Source organism: Nestor notabilis, unplaced genomic scaffold (assembly GCF_000696875.1).
Source record: "Nestor notabilis isolate BGI_N333 unplaced genomic scaffold, ASM69687v1 scaffold27168, whole genome shotgun sequence".
In the NCBI taxonomy this organism is placed as follows: domain Eukaryota; kingdom Metazoa; phylum Chordata; class Aves; order Psittaciformes; family Psittacidae; genus Nestor; species Nestor notabilis.
The window spans coordinates 1-14411 of NW_009940076.1; the positions used below are offsets into that span (position 1 = coordinate 1).

At 41.1% G+C, this 14411-nt stretch overlaps 1 pseudogene; it reads right to left on the reverse strand.

Moving 5' to 3' along the window:
- Positions 1–8603: 8603 nt before the first annotated feature.
- On the reverse strand, positions 8604–9286 carry LOC104410111 (annotated as a pseudogene).
- Between the last annotated feature and the right edge of the window lie 5125 nt (positions 9287–14411).

Consider the following 14411-nt stretch of genomic DNA (forward strand, 5'->3'; position numbering starts at 1 on the left):
ACACAAACCAGTCTGGGATTCCATGATTTAAACCTTTAATTTAAACCACAGTATTTCTTTATAACCACCCAACATGAAGGAGGCATGTTTAATTAGACAAATAGTGTGGTATCAACAATCCTTCTGCTGCTGGAAGTCCCTTGTGGGTGGATAGCAGAGAAGAATGTGATCAGAACTCTGCATGTTGAAGATGTTACTGGTGAGGTGTGAAATGCCTGTGCCCAGTAATCTACTTCCCAACATGTCATTTCAGACCCTTGAAAGAAAACAAGGTATAAAATAACTTCTTGCCCAGCAAGAGCCCAGCTACAGGGAATGGCTTTTTCCACAGATATGATAGCAGAAGCTCCCAAGCATCTCATAGAGAAAAAAGGTGTTATTGGTATTACCTTAAAAACTTAACATTCTTGCTAAGAAAATACAACTAACGATGACGGTGGAAACTTGGCAGATGGAATCCTTTTGTTGTACACAACCCCGTGCATGGAGCTGGTAACATGCTGCTTGTTTCCAGCTACGTAATTCTGACACTGTCAGGGTTATTGTCCGTGAAAATAGGATTCATTTTGTATCTCTCACAGCCACTAACAATCCTATTCTGGGCTTTTTTTCAAGTTGAAACTAAGCAACCCTGAGTAATTGCTCCTGAAAGCCATAGATGCTAACTAGATGTGTTCTTAAAGTCCTGTGGCTCTTTGATGAGAGAAACATCACTTGCCTGAATGCCAAGGAAATACCGAACCTAATGCTTAGTATTTCTTTGTCTGCCTCTAAGAGTTGTTATTAAACTTGAAGGGCCTCCTGGTCAGCTCCGAATTTCTTTTCCAGGAATGAAGCAAGCAGCACAATTTACTCCCTTAGCACAGATTAAGGTGTGTTTGTGGGGGGGGTTAGTTTTAAGAAGGCTGTTATTTGGGGAGGTTAAGCAACGAATCTACCTCCTGTCTCACTGCTGTGACCTGAAGCTAGCACGAATGAGAAATGGGTGTTATGAAGAAAGGCACCAACAAGGAACACATTATCTTCTCAGGTTTTCTTTATAAGATCAGGCGTCAGGATGTCTGAAGAGAGGTATCATAAAAAGAGGAATGCTGTGCCACCACCTGAGCCACAGCAAAGGATTTGACAACACTGCAGTGCTGACAACTATGCATCTGTACTGGTGACTTAAGAGGTAAATGGGATTTTAGTTCTTGTACAAATGTATAGGTGTAGCAGGGCCTAAAAGATTAGAGTAAGAGATTAGAGAGGTCTTTCTATACCAGTAAATAATTTTTTCTTGTGTCAAATCTTAACATCACTTGTTACTTAAAAATGACCTCAGATAAATGAAGCAAGTTAGTGTCTAAGCTTGAAGAGAAGGGACACATGAATCCTGATGCAAGTCCTATTGTTTCTGGAGATTAATGACAATTGCTTCTAGCAAAATATAGGATCAAGGGCTAGATGTAAAGAATGAATCAGAGCAAAATCTAGTTCTTGCTTAATAGCTTGCATATTTTCCCAAAGGATTCTCTTTTAATTAGATATGAATTTATTACAAATGAATTTTTACCTTCTAAAAACACTGGCTGTTTCACAATTCTTGCAGTGTCTGCGAATACTGAGGCATCTTCCTGCCTCATTGGTTAAAGAAGCAACCCCAAAATTCCTGTCCCCTGTCCCAGGAAATTTATGCTTGAGTAATTGATGATAACAGTTCTTCAGTTCCCTTTGTGAGGTGCCAGACCCTTAAGATCCTTCTGTGACCCACTAGTTTGGTGTATCTGGTTTCTCTGAACAATTAACTAATTTTATTTGCTGACTCTGAAAGCAGCTGCCTCTGAATTAATCTTCTGGCATGAAATTTGTCTTCACAAGTTTTGATATTAAATTTCAATTAAGTCAATCAGATTAAATACATCAGGTACCCCTTAAATTCTTGGACACTTAAGCTCCTTTGGATGTCCCCCAGTGACTTCCATTCCTAAAGAGCCTTGCTGCCCAGCAACACCACATTTTATCTCCTGAACCTCTTCCTTTTCTTCCCACCTCTTCCCGTGGTCAATTCTAGCTCTCTGTAATAAACTCTGGAAAAAGAAATCATTACAATTAATAGCATTTTATAAAAACCACAGTGAGATGAAGAATTAAGATGCAACAGGGCTTGCCAGAGAACTTCAGTCCCTGGAGCAGCTACACTACGTGGTGTCACCAAACCCTCACTTTCTGAGGTAAGTCCATGGTCAAATGTATGGTTGTACAGAATGGCAATGCCCCTCAAAAGTTTTCAGTGATGTGCTTTAAAACACAGTAGAACCTGTGGGCAGAAAGGTCTGGCTTTAAATTCTCTGAAAGTTATTCACTGGAGGAACTGATGCAGGGGTGGAGGTTCTTTTCAACAGGCACCACGATTTGGTCCTTGCCTTTTTAAGGGTGCTATGGCATCTTTCAGAAAGTATCAGCACTCAGGCTGCATCTTTCTACTAGTAAATCAAACAAGATCAGAATATTGGCTCAGGTGTTGGAAGGACCATTGAGCTGAATGGTTGGTAGGCCCCCAGGCATAGTGTTGCCTTAGGTGAAGCCATACTTCCTTCTCAGTCAATGCTTGGCCACAGCCAAAGGATCATGTGGCTGTTGGGTTCCGAGCACTACATTTTGAAGCCCATCCTGCCTCTCAGCAAACCAAACATCAAATGCAGTTCAGTTTCATATCGAACACTGAAAAAACTCTTCTCCCACAATGCGATGGCAAAGCCTTTGTATGGAGAAGAACAGGCGAGTGAGGTTCACAGGCTGAAGGAAGCCAATAAAGCTAGCAAAAGATAAGATGTAGGCTTGAAGAACAGCAAAGATATTTTACATACTTTTTGAAAAGAGTAGGACAAATCTCGAGTGCTGATCAAAGGGGTGGATGGCAGCAGATATGATGAAGCAGAGGACTGACAAAACCATTTGAGAGCAAAAGGACAGTTTCTTCTCAACATGGAAGCCCATAAAAATAAGGGTGTTTGAGAGAGCTTGTGAACTTTATTAACCAGTTCTCTGTTTTCATGCTGTTTATAAAGACATTACCAGTATGAGTTGCAGTGTTGCGCAGATTTATTTGGTGATGTTATCTCAGAGGACTCCCACCTTAGATGCAGGTATTGTCTAAAGCTATCTCATCGCACAAACAGTGAGAAAACAAGCACTGTAAATGCACATTAAACTTCCTGCTCAGAGCTCTGTAACACCAAACTCCCTGGAGCTGACACCTATGCGGGCCAAGGGGGGCAGCATGAGTTTTGGAGTCAGGATGCTCAAGTTCTAGCTCTTCCTGCCTGCCTTCAGGCACCCTCCTGAACTCCTCCTGAGCTGTTTAAGGCCTTTCCTAAAATGCTGTGAGACACTTGAATCAACAGCACAGTATGAACAGCAGTTCTTCAGCTATGTTCCACTGAAGAAGCACAGACACACCTCCCTCTCCCACCTCAACCCAGTGCACTGTTTGCAGCTGGAAAGGGAAGGGTGAGATACCAAGGGTGCTTCCTCTACGCTGTGTGCCCTGCTGTGCCACCTTACATCCTGGCAGTTCAGCCACCTCCAAATAGATGGTGCAAGTTTGAACCCAGGCAGACTGAGAAAGTCATTAAGCTTAAGCCTCCTCGTTGCTGAACATACATTCTCTTGGTTAGGAAAGTACTAATAAGGGCCACCAGCACACAGATATCTGGGAGAGGCACATCACCCCAGCATTAGAGATTGGCCCTATCCCCAGTGATGCTGGAAAAGGTTTGGGATATTTTGGGACCCCAGGCACTGAATACAACAGCAAACCCTGCATTTTTGCCTGAGATGAGATGACTCAAAGTCAGGTGTTTGTAAGTACTTGCTGGGAAAGGGGAAAATCCAGACCAGCGTGCCAGCTCTTGCCTATTCCAACATCCAGCTGTGAGCTTATTTTCCAGCCTTTGGGGAGTAGAATACTGATAGTGCCACAGTTCATGAGGCCAAACTGTAAGTTCTTCAGCAATAGCTTAAAAAAAATGGAGAAAAAGGACTATGTGGCTGTGCCAGGTTACTGGTTAGGAACAGTCACTCCTGTTCTTTTCATTACCATCTAAAAGGTCTGGTTTAATCCACTGAGGAGTACCAAAAGCAGCAGCAGCCTCAAGACAAATTCCCTTGCACAGCAAACTCTGTTGATGCTCAAGAAAGTAACAACGCAGAAGCCCCAACAAGAGCAAGACAAGGCTCTGCTTAACTGACAGGTTTAGGTTGTGGTTGTGTTGGCTTTTTTAAACCAATTATTTACAGCCAAGTAGGTCTCTGAATCCCAAGTCACCCATGTGCAGCAACACAGCTTAGTTACTTGAGAGTTATTGTACATACACGTACTGATAAGACCTGCTCATGAATCGCTTGAGATAATGAGGTTAGAAAATGGACTCAGTGATTTGGGAGTCAGCCCCTGCACTGTCAGCTCGTCCTATGTTCAGAAGCAACTCTGCTGCAGAAGGACTGCAGTCTCTGTTAAGATCTGTGAGACAAACAAGGCTTGCAGGCACCATCCCTTTCCTCCCTGCAGAGCTTATTTGCTGGAGAAGAAAGCTTCCCAGGTGTGTCTTTAGGTAACACTAAGAGGTACCAGATGGAACTTGTCTGTCTAATCAACAGCCATAAAATGGTGGTTGCTCTCCCTTTTGGGTCAAGTGGAAATAAGGGAGAGAGGTAAGAACAGATTTTTTTTTAGGCCAATCTACTCAGGCTGTAGTATTTTGAGTTTTATTCAGTGTTTAAGATGTCTTTTCTTTCCTTTGCTTGTTCTCCTGTGCTGTAGAAGAGTACATTTAAGTAATTTAGAGCTGGTAGAAATATTTTTAGTTAAAAGCTTTTAAAATACTTTGTAAGGAGTTAAATACTCATTCATACGTGGGTTTTGTATGAGACTGTGTTCCGAAACAAACCTATGCTCCTACCATAGTATTACCAGAACTGATTGATGTACAGCCTCTTGTAGCAGAAAAGAGATGTTTGTGTAGTACCCTGAGAACTTATGCCACTTGGATGGCCTGATATGCTTTGCGTTATATATTAACACACCTTGGCTACAAATCTTAGTTTAGGGGGAATTTGTTACTAGTGGCAAATGGTGTGTTTTGCAGTTAAGTGCTTTTCACAGCCACTGACATGCTCTTGAATCTTCAACATGCCAAAGCTGTGACATTACCTGGATGTTGCAAAGGATTACTCAGTGTTGAAAGTCGCCTTGTTCAGCTTTCCAGCCCCACCTAATTATTCTTCCAACATCTGCTAAATTTGCTAATTGTAGGCTACTTGTATTGATGACTTCAAAGGTAATACAAACACTTGCAATAAGACACAACTGATTTATTAACTCAAAGCTAGTATATTTTTATGAGTACAAGGGGGAAGGACGTACAACTCTTCCACAGGGGGATTAATCAACAAAATGATGCTTTTTAATTTTTCCTTTCTAAATACCTATGTATATAAAAACATATTTCTTGCCTGCATGCAGAGTTCAAAGAAAGAGGTGCTAACACCCAGGTTACTTGAAGTTGCAACTTCCCCTGCTGCTTCTGGTTAAAGCAAATTGCAACTGTTAAGTCATCTGCGCTGCAAACACTGGGACAATTACTTCTAGCTAAGTATTGCCACCTCTCCCATCTGTGGAAAAAATAACAAGCACTTCAAGTGTTTCTTAACACTATTAAGTACTAAGAAAACTTAACAGTGAAGCACAAGTAGTTTGAGACAGAAGGAGTGCTAACAAGAAAACATTCGTAGCACTTAGAGCACACAGTTGCTGCATTGACCTTGAAATGCAGCAAGAGAATTAATTTCTGTAATATTAGATATGTCAGTCAATGTGAAAAGCTGCAAGTCTGCATTTAAGTCCTCATCCCTAGAGGCACATCTTGTGTGGCTCAAGAGCTTTATTATGAAGAAAACAAGATAAAGCGGAGAGAAACAAAGAGACAGAACAAAGCATGAGCAGAGAGACATTTAAAACGTCGTTTTCAAATGGATCAACTAAAAAATGTTTACTCTGTGCCTGTGAAAAGTCAATAAAGGTGCTGGGCTGTGCCTGAGGTTTAAAACCATTGAGCCGACTAGAAGCCTGGTGGTAAGGTGGGTGCTTACAAGTCTGTGTGTTCCCCGTTGCAGCATTGCTGTGTTAATGGTTTCCAAATCCACAGTGTTCTTTGCCTTAAAAAAAGTAATACAAATAAATGGGGTAGGGTGTGATTCATCTTCCAGACATGTTGCAATAATTCTGTATTAACCAATTCCACAGACATGCACAAAGGGCAAGAAGAAAACACAATCTGTTTTGATGTCCTAGAGGGCTTTGCATAGCTGGGGATATGAATATGGGTATTATTGAAATTATTTAATATCCTCTAGAGCTCTGAAATGTCACCTTTTGAGCTCATTTCACTGAAGTATCCTAAAAGGGGTGTAAAATTGGTGAGTTCTGTCAGTAAAAAGCTGGGTTGACAGAGATATTAGTGATAGGAGAGCAAGCACTAAGTTGCTGTAAGCACCCTTCATAGGTTCCTATAAAACAGGCATCATTCTTTTTCTGTTCATGGAAAGCAAAGCTTCCTAAGGACAGCAACAGATGAAAGCCAACAGTGTTTCACTAAACCCCAAAACTGAACTTGTCCTTGTTGCAGGGAAAAGGATGGCTGCACATAGTTATGCTTTTACTGCAGACCCAACTCACAATACCGTGAGTACTTTTTTCACAACCAGAGTTATCTTATCCCTTCCTGTAAGATACCAACGTGTTTCTTCTGACAAAATCCACATGGAAAAAGAAAAATCGCTGCTTTTCTAGGTAGGAAATGAAATTCAGATTTGCAGGGAGATTAGAATTTCCCAAGCTAGTGGGAGACAAAAAAGAGAGTGCCACCTGCTGGGCTTGGGGCTGTGCTAAAGTTGCTTTTTTGGCTATTTATATGACGACTTGATCAGTATTTTTAGGAGATGAACTTTGTATAAAAGCCTTTCTTGCCAAGAACTTCTGTAACTTAAACTGAATCTCATGAAACAATTCACATCCTCTGTAGTAAGTCTCAGAAATATCATACTTCCTTGACTATTAGATCCTTCACCACTTTCTAGAGTTGTTATAAAGCCTTTTTTTTCCCCATGCTTTGTATGTAAAGGGAAAAAGACAGAGTAACAAAATAGAATAATACTGAGGAATCATTCATTAATACAATACCCATTATTGGGGGGGGGCAGGGGAGACAGGATTACTAAAAGAAGGGCAAATTAATGATAGGCCTATTCCATAAAATCATCATGCATGAAATAATTTTTAAGGCTCTGCTACCTCATACTGAAAGGGATAATGTGTATTAAATACAGCTTGCCAAATGAGTTATTGCTGGTTTACTGCTACCTAGGATTAATGTTGTTAATAGTGCTATCAAAATCAAAGGCAGACTTGTCAAAGAGTAGTCTTACTTGGAGTCAGAATGGTTGTTTAGAAATATGGAAGCTGATTTTAAGTACAGCACAGTTATTCTCATAAAGAAAACCCAGCTGCTGAGTGAAAATGCAGACCAAGCCTTACAATACAAGGGGTAGTAACACCTACATGTGTGCCTGGACTTGAAAAAGCCAGACTCTTCACAAGTCAAGGGCCAGTTATTAGAATCCACGGTACTTTAATTCATGTATCTTTTTCACCAGGCATTTTGGGGAGGGGTTAAGCGAAATACTCATATCACAAAGAAGTGAAACTCGTGGAACAGCAGCATCTCTTCCCAAGTAATCACTTGAAACATGAGATTCTCTATGTAGAAAAGCTTGTCAGACATTAAGTCAGATCTTTATAAACCATTTTAAAATGGCAAAAGCAGGAGGACTGCTTCTGTTGTTATATAGGTAAGCACTGGGGTTTGTTACTTAGGTCAAAGGTGAAAGCAAGGTTTTGTTCTTGGTTTTGTGGTTCTGTAACTCAAAGGAAGGTAGGAAGCCAAGGCAGGAACACAGAACAGGAATGTCTGTAGCTATGTTACCACTGTGGCTGCATACTACTGGGGGGGGAGAGGTCTTTGTAAATTTTACCTCTCTCTAGAATGGAATTTTTCTGCTGCTTGATTGAGCCTCATGTATATGCAAATATCCTTTCAAAGTTGATTAAAACAAGCAAGATCAACATATGCTTATCCAATAACCATGACCTCAAATTATTGCTATCGCCTCCCAATCCCTGTGTCACCAAGAGGACTGGCAGGATTTCTACGCTGCCTTTCTTTCCTCTGTTTATTAAAGCCTATTTAGACATTGTATTTTTCCTGTATTGGACTCTGCTTCACTGCCTAAAAAGCTTTCTTGCCTTAAATCATGTTTCATGTAAACCCATTTAAAAGGAACTGTGCCTTTACCCTAGAGAATCCTGTAAATATTAGGAAGGGTTTCCTTTTTTTAATCAAAAATACCTTCTTTCAGTTCTACTATTGTATTCTTTGATGTGTTTTTCAAACAGTAGAGGAGGACGTTAAGGAGAAACAACTTGCTACAAACAAAGCCAGATACCAACTTAATAGGTGCAGGAAAAAATCATCAGTGGAAAAGGAGGAAAAAAGTGACTATACCTGTTTAAGGAATCTGTCGGATGCATGGCTGTGCTTAGCTAACACGTTTGGCAGAGCAGGGTTTTCATATTCAAACTGAGGATCGTATGTAAAATCTGACTTGAAGAATTTCATCTTCTCTTTCTCCACGTTGGAAGGCTTGATCGCAGTCAGTAAACAGAGTTTTCGGCCAGCAGCATCGCCTTCTTTTCCATGGCTTTTTGAGGACTGGGATTGCTTTGGCTTTGTTAGATTCGAATGCCTCTTAGTTCGGCTTTTGGGTCGAGATGGCAGCCCTATGCTGCTCCCTGCAACCGAGACGCTGTTGGTGAACTTCACGCTGGTAGACACTGGGCTGGTGACGATGATGGAGGGCTGTCTGTTTGTGCAGTACCAGCCGGGGCTGAGCAGGGGGAGCGGGACTTTGATTTGGTGGTGCTCAGTGCTTCGCGAGGCGGTAGAACACTTCGTAGTCTTTCTGTGTTTCTTGTGGTGAACAGATGACTGCTTCTGAGTGTGGTGCTTCTTCTCCTCTTTGCTCTGCAGAAGGACATTGTAGCTGCTCGTTCCTGTTGTGAAAATGTCCTTAAGGATCCCTGAAGGTGGGTGCTGGAGGCTGGTTTCATTATTAATGTTCAGCTTATGTTCTTCTGGTCTCAGGACCGACTTCTTAGAAAGCTCTGTCTTACGCCAGTGAAGTTTTTCTGCATTGAAGAGGGGGAAAAAAAATGAAGCTGAGGACAAAATTGATTGCTTCATGCAGCAATATTAATCTTAGGGACTGGAAACTGCAACATAAATGAAACACAAGACTTGTCTTAACTGCAATCACATCAAGTTAAGATGAACTTCTTGACATATGGGGGAATTGTGCGTGTACTTTGGGATTCATAAGATCCAGCTAAGCAAGTATTTCATTCCTGGATCTCCACACACAAGTGCACTATTTGCAACTGAGAACAAACTTGTTTAAAACAAGGCTCTGTGCAGGACTTTACGAGTATTTACTCTTACATTAACCAATTTTCAGTTTAGAGCAAAATCTGCTTGATCTTTACCATGCAAGGAAGACTTTGTGTATGGATAAAGAGTAGCTTTAAAAATAGGAAACTGTATAGGAGTATGTGAGCAGTGTTTACAGAGAAGTCCCACAGGGATCTGTGCTGTGATATAAGCAGTCTGGAGTGGGCTTATCTGCAAAATCTGATTCACAGAATTTACTCTCAGAAAGGATGAGAACATAGGAATGGGCCAGCCGCTGTGTATGATTCACTCCACCATACAAATAGTAGTATAAGTTTAAAAGACTTCAGTTTCATGTATGCCTTCTTAATACAGACAGTAAGGTGTATTTAAAGAGAGAGAAGAGAGATCAGCTAGTTACAAACACACCTCTCAGAACCATTAAGACAGTGCTGTTGTTTCATCTATCCAATGTTGTTCTAAAATAACAGCCGGAGTTAAGGAAACACTTGAGAAGAAACACTTTAAAACAAACTGAGCACGAGAATAAGGTTCCTTTAATGAATGAATCCTCCTTTCTTGCTCTGACAGAGCCTTCAGGGGAGACAGGTCTCTGGTGCAGGGCAGCCTGGAAAAGCCATTGAGGATTAAAACTGTACTTGACATTTGTGCTGCTTTGTTAGAGAGAAGTGACCTCTCTTCACTGGTTCTAACCATCCCTTCTCTCAGCAATCGGTTCATCCTGGAACATTAGGTGAGCTGAAAGCAAGGGCACACACAAATCCTGCCACAGAGAAACGCTTCTGTCTTGTGCTCCTAAAATGAAAGGATTACCAGAGCAGGAGATATGGACAGAGTTTGATTGCAGCCCGCAAAAGGGATTTGAGCTGCAGCCCAGTTATACATAGCTGAGCTGTAATTACTTTACATACAGTAATTATACTCTGAATGGAACACCAGCAAGAGATCATTTAATGCCTCCAAGGGGTGGGGGGGAACCCAATAGCAGTTTAATTTCAGCTTTATTTTCCCATAAAATTAGGTTTTGCTCCCAACAGAAGCACCATGACAACATATTTCATGCTGCTGGACCTCTGTCAGTTCTGTGTTCATGTCCATCTGTGTTCCTCAGTTCTCATGAAGATGCTGTCCTGAAAACCAAAAAGACAGAGGTCCTGTTTGCATGGACATCTGATGGGAAATCTGCAGACTGGGTGTTTTCTCCACTGGGAAGAGAGAGATAGAAGCATCAGATTATTCTTTCACTAAAGCACACGCAACTTACTCAAGGTCAGTTCTGTTTCACGGTAAGTTTGCAAGTTCTCTTTCTATTCTTGGTGTACTCCTTGGCATTCCTTTTCAGCTTCCGTCAGATCATTCTCATCACATATGTGACCACCTGCCTACATGGCTTATCCTGCTTTACCATGAGCTGTCGTGGTAAGAAACCACAGTTCCCATCACAGTATCAAAACAACTACCCTAAAATGAGACAACAGAAAAAGACGACTGCTCTCACGTTATTTCTTGGCAAGGATTTGAACTGGACTTCAGACCTCTACCAATTATGACAGTATAAGAACCCTTGCTTTTAAGAAGGCTAAATGAAAAGCAAGGTTTCCAGAATGGCTGAACACAGAAACGTTAAATTTCTGAGCATGCGATTGCTTCTGTAGACAAAACTGAAGCAGGAAATTACAGCTCCTTCTTCAATCAGGCAAGATAATAATGTAATGCTAGCAGTGGTAGTGCTTCACCTTCTCTACTAATCAATTAAATTGCTACTACACAGGGAACGATTTGAATTAATACCACACTTGTATTTAAGAAGTGATAAATAGAAAATAGAATTCAAAGGAACAACTCAAAATTACATGAACATCCCCTACGCTCTTGTGTTGACCCAGTACCAAAATCTCATGGTAGTAAGTTTTCAGAGCTAGGAAGTATAGTTGGCCAGTAATAACTGTGTTTATATCTAGATAATTCCTTGTGATTTAACATCACAAGTCAGTGATGTTAATTCTCCTGTCAGTGTCACCAATGGTCACCAAGTGCTGAACACGCGCTGGCAGGTTTCATGTGCACATGGCTGATATCAAAAATAGTTGTCCCCAATTCTGTATTTACTTTATATGTGTAATCTCATAGCAAAGTGTTTTTTCAGCTGCCAAACTAAGCGTGGCTGTCCTTAATCTCCTTCTGACTAAAGGAGGATACAGTTTGATGCATATTTGTGCTGGAAACGTAGACTCAACGCTAAGCCATCAGATTTGAAAGACTATAGTAAAAAACACTGCAGTTTTCACATAAGTCATTTAACTCAATTTTTTGGTTGGTCCTGTGCACATCGTTATTTTACCAAATAAACTAGAAAATAACATTTGAGACAATGTCCAAATCATGTTGCAGACCAACAAATTTGAAAGTTCTTTCTCCAGTACCTTAGTTTAATCTGTAATAGTTACCATTTTAAACAGTCAGACACATCAACCAAACCAAAACCACACTGTCTTCCAGGAAACTCAACTTACTACACTATATCCAAGAGTTTCCAAGGATCAGCAATGCCTGGTTATTGAAACAGGGGTCTGGTATTCTGAATATAAACCCCATTCATCGCACAGCCCATGTTCTGAAAACGTGCTTCGGTGTTTCCAAATGTACTGAGGTATCATACTGCTATAAAGCAGCCAGTTGGAGAATGGATTATCAGCTCACATTAATTACACAGATTGGCTAGCAGTGATTTCCATCTTGTAAAATCTGGATACCTCAGAACAGACGTCAACAGGCGACTTGTAAAAGGGACGAAAATGAAACTCACCAGACTATGGCATAACACTGTCCTGCAGATCACGCTACACATCATGTAGGTTGTATCTTTTGTATCTCATCCACAAATCTGAACTTCCTGATATTATATATTTCAGATTCTGCAGCAGCAAACAGGCAAAGAACATATGCCCAAGCCTCCCATTACCTTTGAGAAGCTCCCTCAAAACATGTCATGTATGTACAAAGATTCTCTTTCTGCTCTTGCTTCCAAAAACCTCTCTATAAAACAGGCATAGTCTCTCCCCAAAAGATTTCCCATTATGTATACTTCTATTTACTGGTATTTTGTTCCTCTCTGCAACAGGACAATAATAAGAACATAGGACCTAGAGACAGGTGAATTACTAAGTGAAATGTGGAAGGTGATGATGTGAAGGAGGGGCAGAAGAGCTGCCCTTTTAGCACCATTAGGGCACCAAAGGACAAAATACCCTCCTGTTCAATGGAAACTCTGTCTGTCTTGGGCCAAAGTAGAACTCTGCCCCTCTTCAGATCCACTGTGTTTGGACTGTGCTACCCCGTAAGGTAACTTCATTTATATATATGTAGCTATTCCAGTGTCACAGTGGTGCTGGAGAAGACTGCTAACGGAGGATATGTGGGAACCACAAATCTCATTATGATTCTGCACTAATGAAATACTCTCCATGTCTAAGTTGAACCCCAGTCACACTAACTTTGAATCTTGTAGCATCACAGACCTTGCTTAATCTTGTCAGAGGTTAAATCATTAGGAAAAATGCTGGATTTTATGCTCTCTTTGGGAGCTAGGTTATACTACTTGTTTCCATCCTTTGGAAACTGATGAACTGAGCTAATCTTACCATGTTAATAATATTGTGGTGAAATCACAATGTAAGATTTTTTCCAGACTTTGTTGTAGAAAAATCTTCCTCTATGCTACTGGAAGCTTCTTAAATACCTGTTTTGAAAGTGTAATAAGATTAATAATAGGTATTTGTGGGCACAGATCTCCCTCTGTCCGGCTAACCTTGCTCTCAAGGAAGTAGAGAGCTCCTGTGGTTTTCAAGCAGCAGTCACTCCGGTTATATATGCAAAATGGACAAATCCTCACCAAACTGCATGTATGGTTCTTAAGGTGCTTAGCAAAGATGTTCTCGGAGCACTTCCTGCTATCCTAGGAACGCAATGGTCTGAGCCACTGCTTTTGGTTTTCAGCTCACCATTACGCTTGAATTTCCTGTTGTTCAAAATTAGAAACTGCTTCCAATAGCTTGACTTGGATGTTCAGATTGATAGAAATGTAAATAATGTATGAGAGCTGCCTGCAAGTAATAACAGCAAAGTTTGAGACGGAGAGCAGGAAATCTATGGATGCGACAAGATCCCTTCTCTGACATACATCACAACTGCGCAATCACGTTACAAAGAAATAGTTACCAATATTCAGCTAATATGAATAGACTAACAACTACCTGTAGCTTACAAGCTCTACCCTGTGTGGTTTGTGGGTGCAGAGGGCTGTAGAAGGAATAGCCTGAAAAGAACAGGCAACAGAGTGTGGTGTATATGAATCTGTAATGTTCCACTGCCTCTCAAATACCACAGGCTTGTGTTTGTGGTATAATGGAATCTGACCAGAATCTCGTAGTGTATTTCCTCACCAGTATAAACACCTTTAAGGTTTACAAACACTCAAGCTTTGAACAGACGGTGTCAGGCATCTTGATCTGACAGCACTGGAAGACCTATTTATCCATAATGCCTGAAAATGTTTTAGCAGTAGAATTAGTCAGTAAGCCCCTGTATATAGACTTGTGCTGAACTACTTTCTGCTTTCACAGCATGTTAGTTAACTACAGCCTGCAGGATGTTGGGAACTTGGACATTTAACCTAAGACATATTTCCACCCACCCAAGTATCAGAGAGTCACAGACTGGTGTGTGTTGGAAGGGACCTTAAAGCTCATTCACTCCCAACCCCCTGCCACGGGCAGGGACACCTTCCACTAGAGCAGGTTGCTCCAAGCCCCTGTGTCCAACCTGGCCTTGACCACTGCCAGGGAT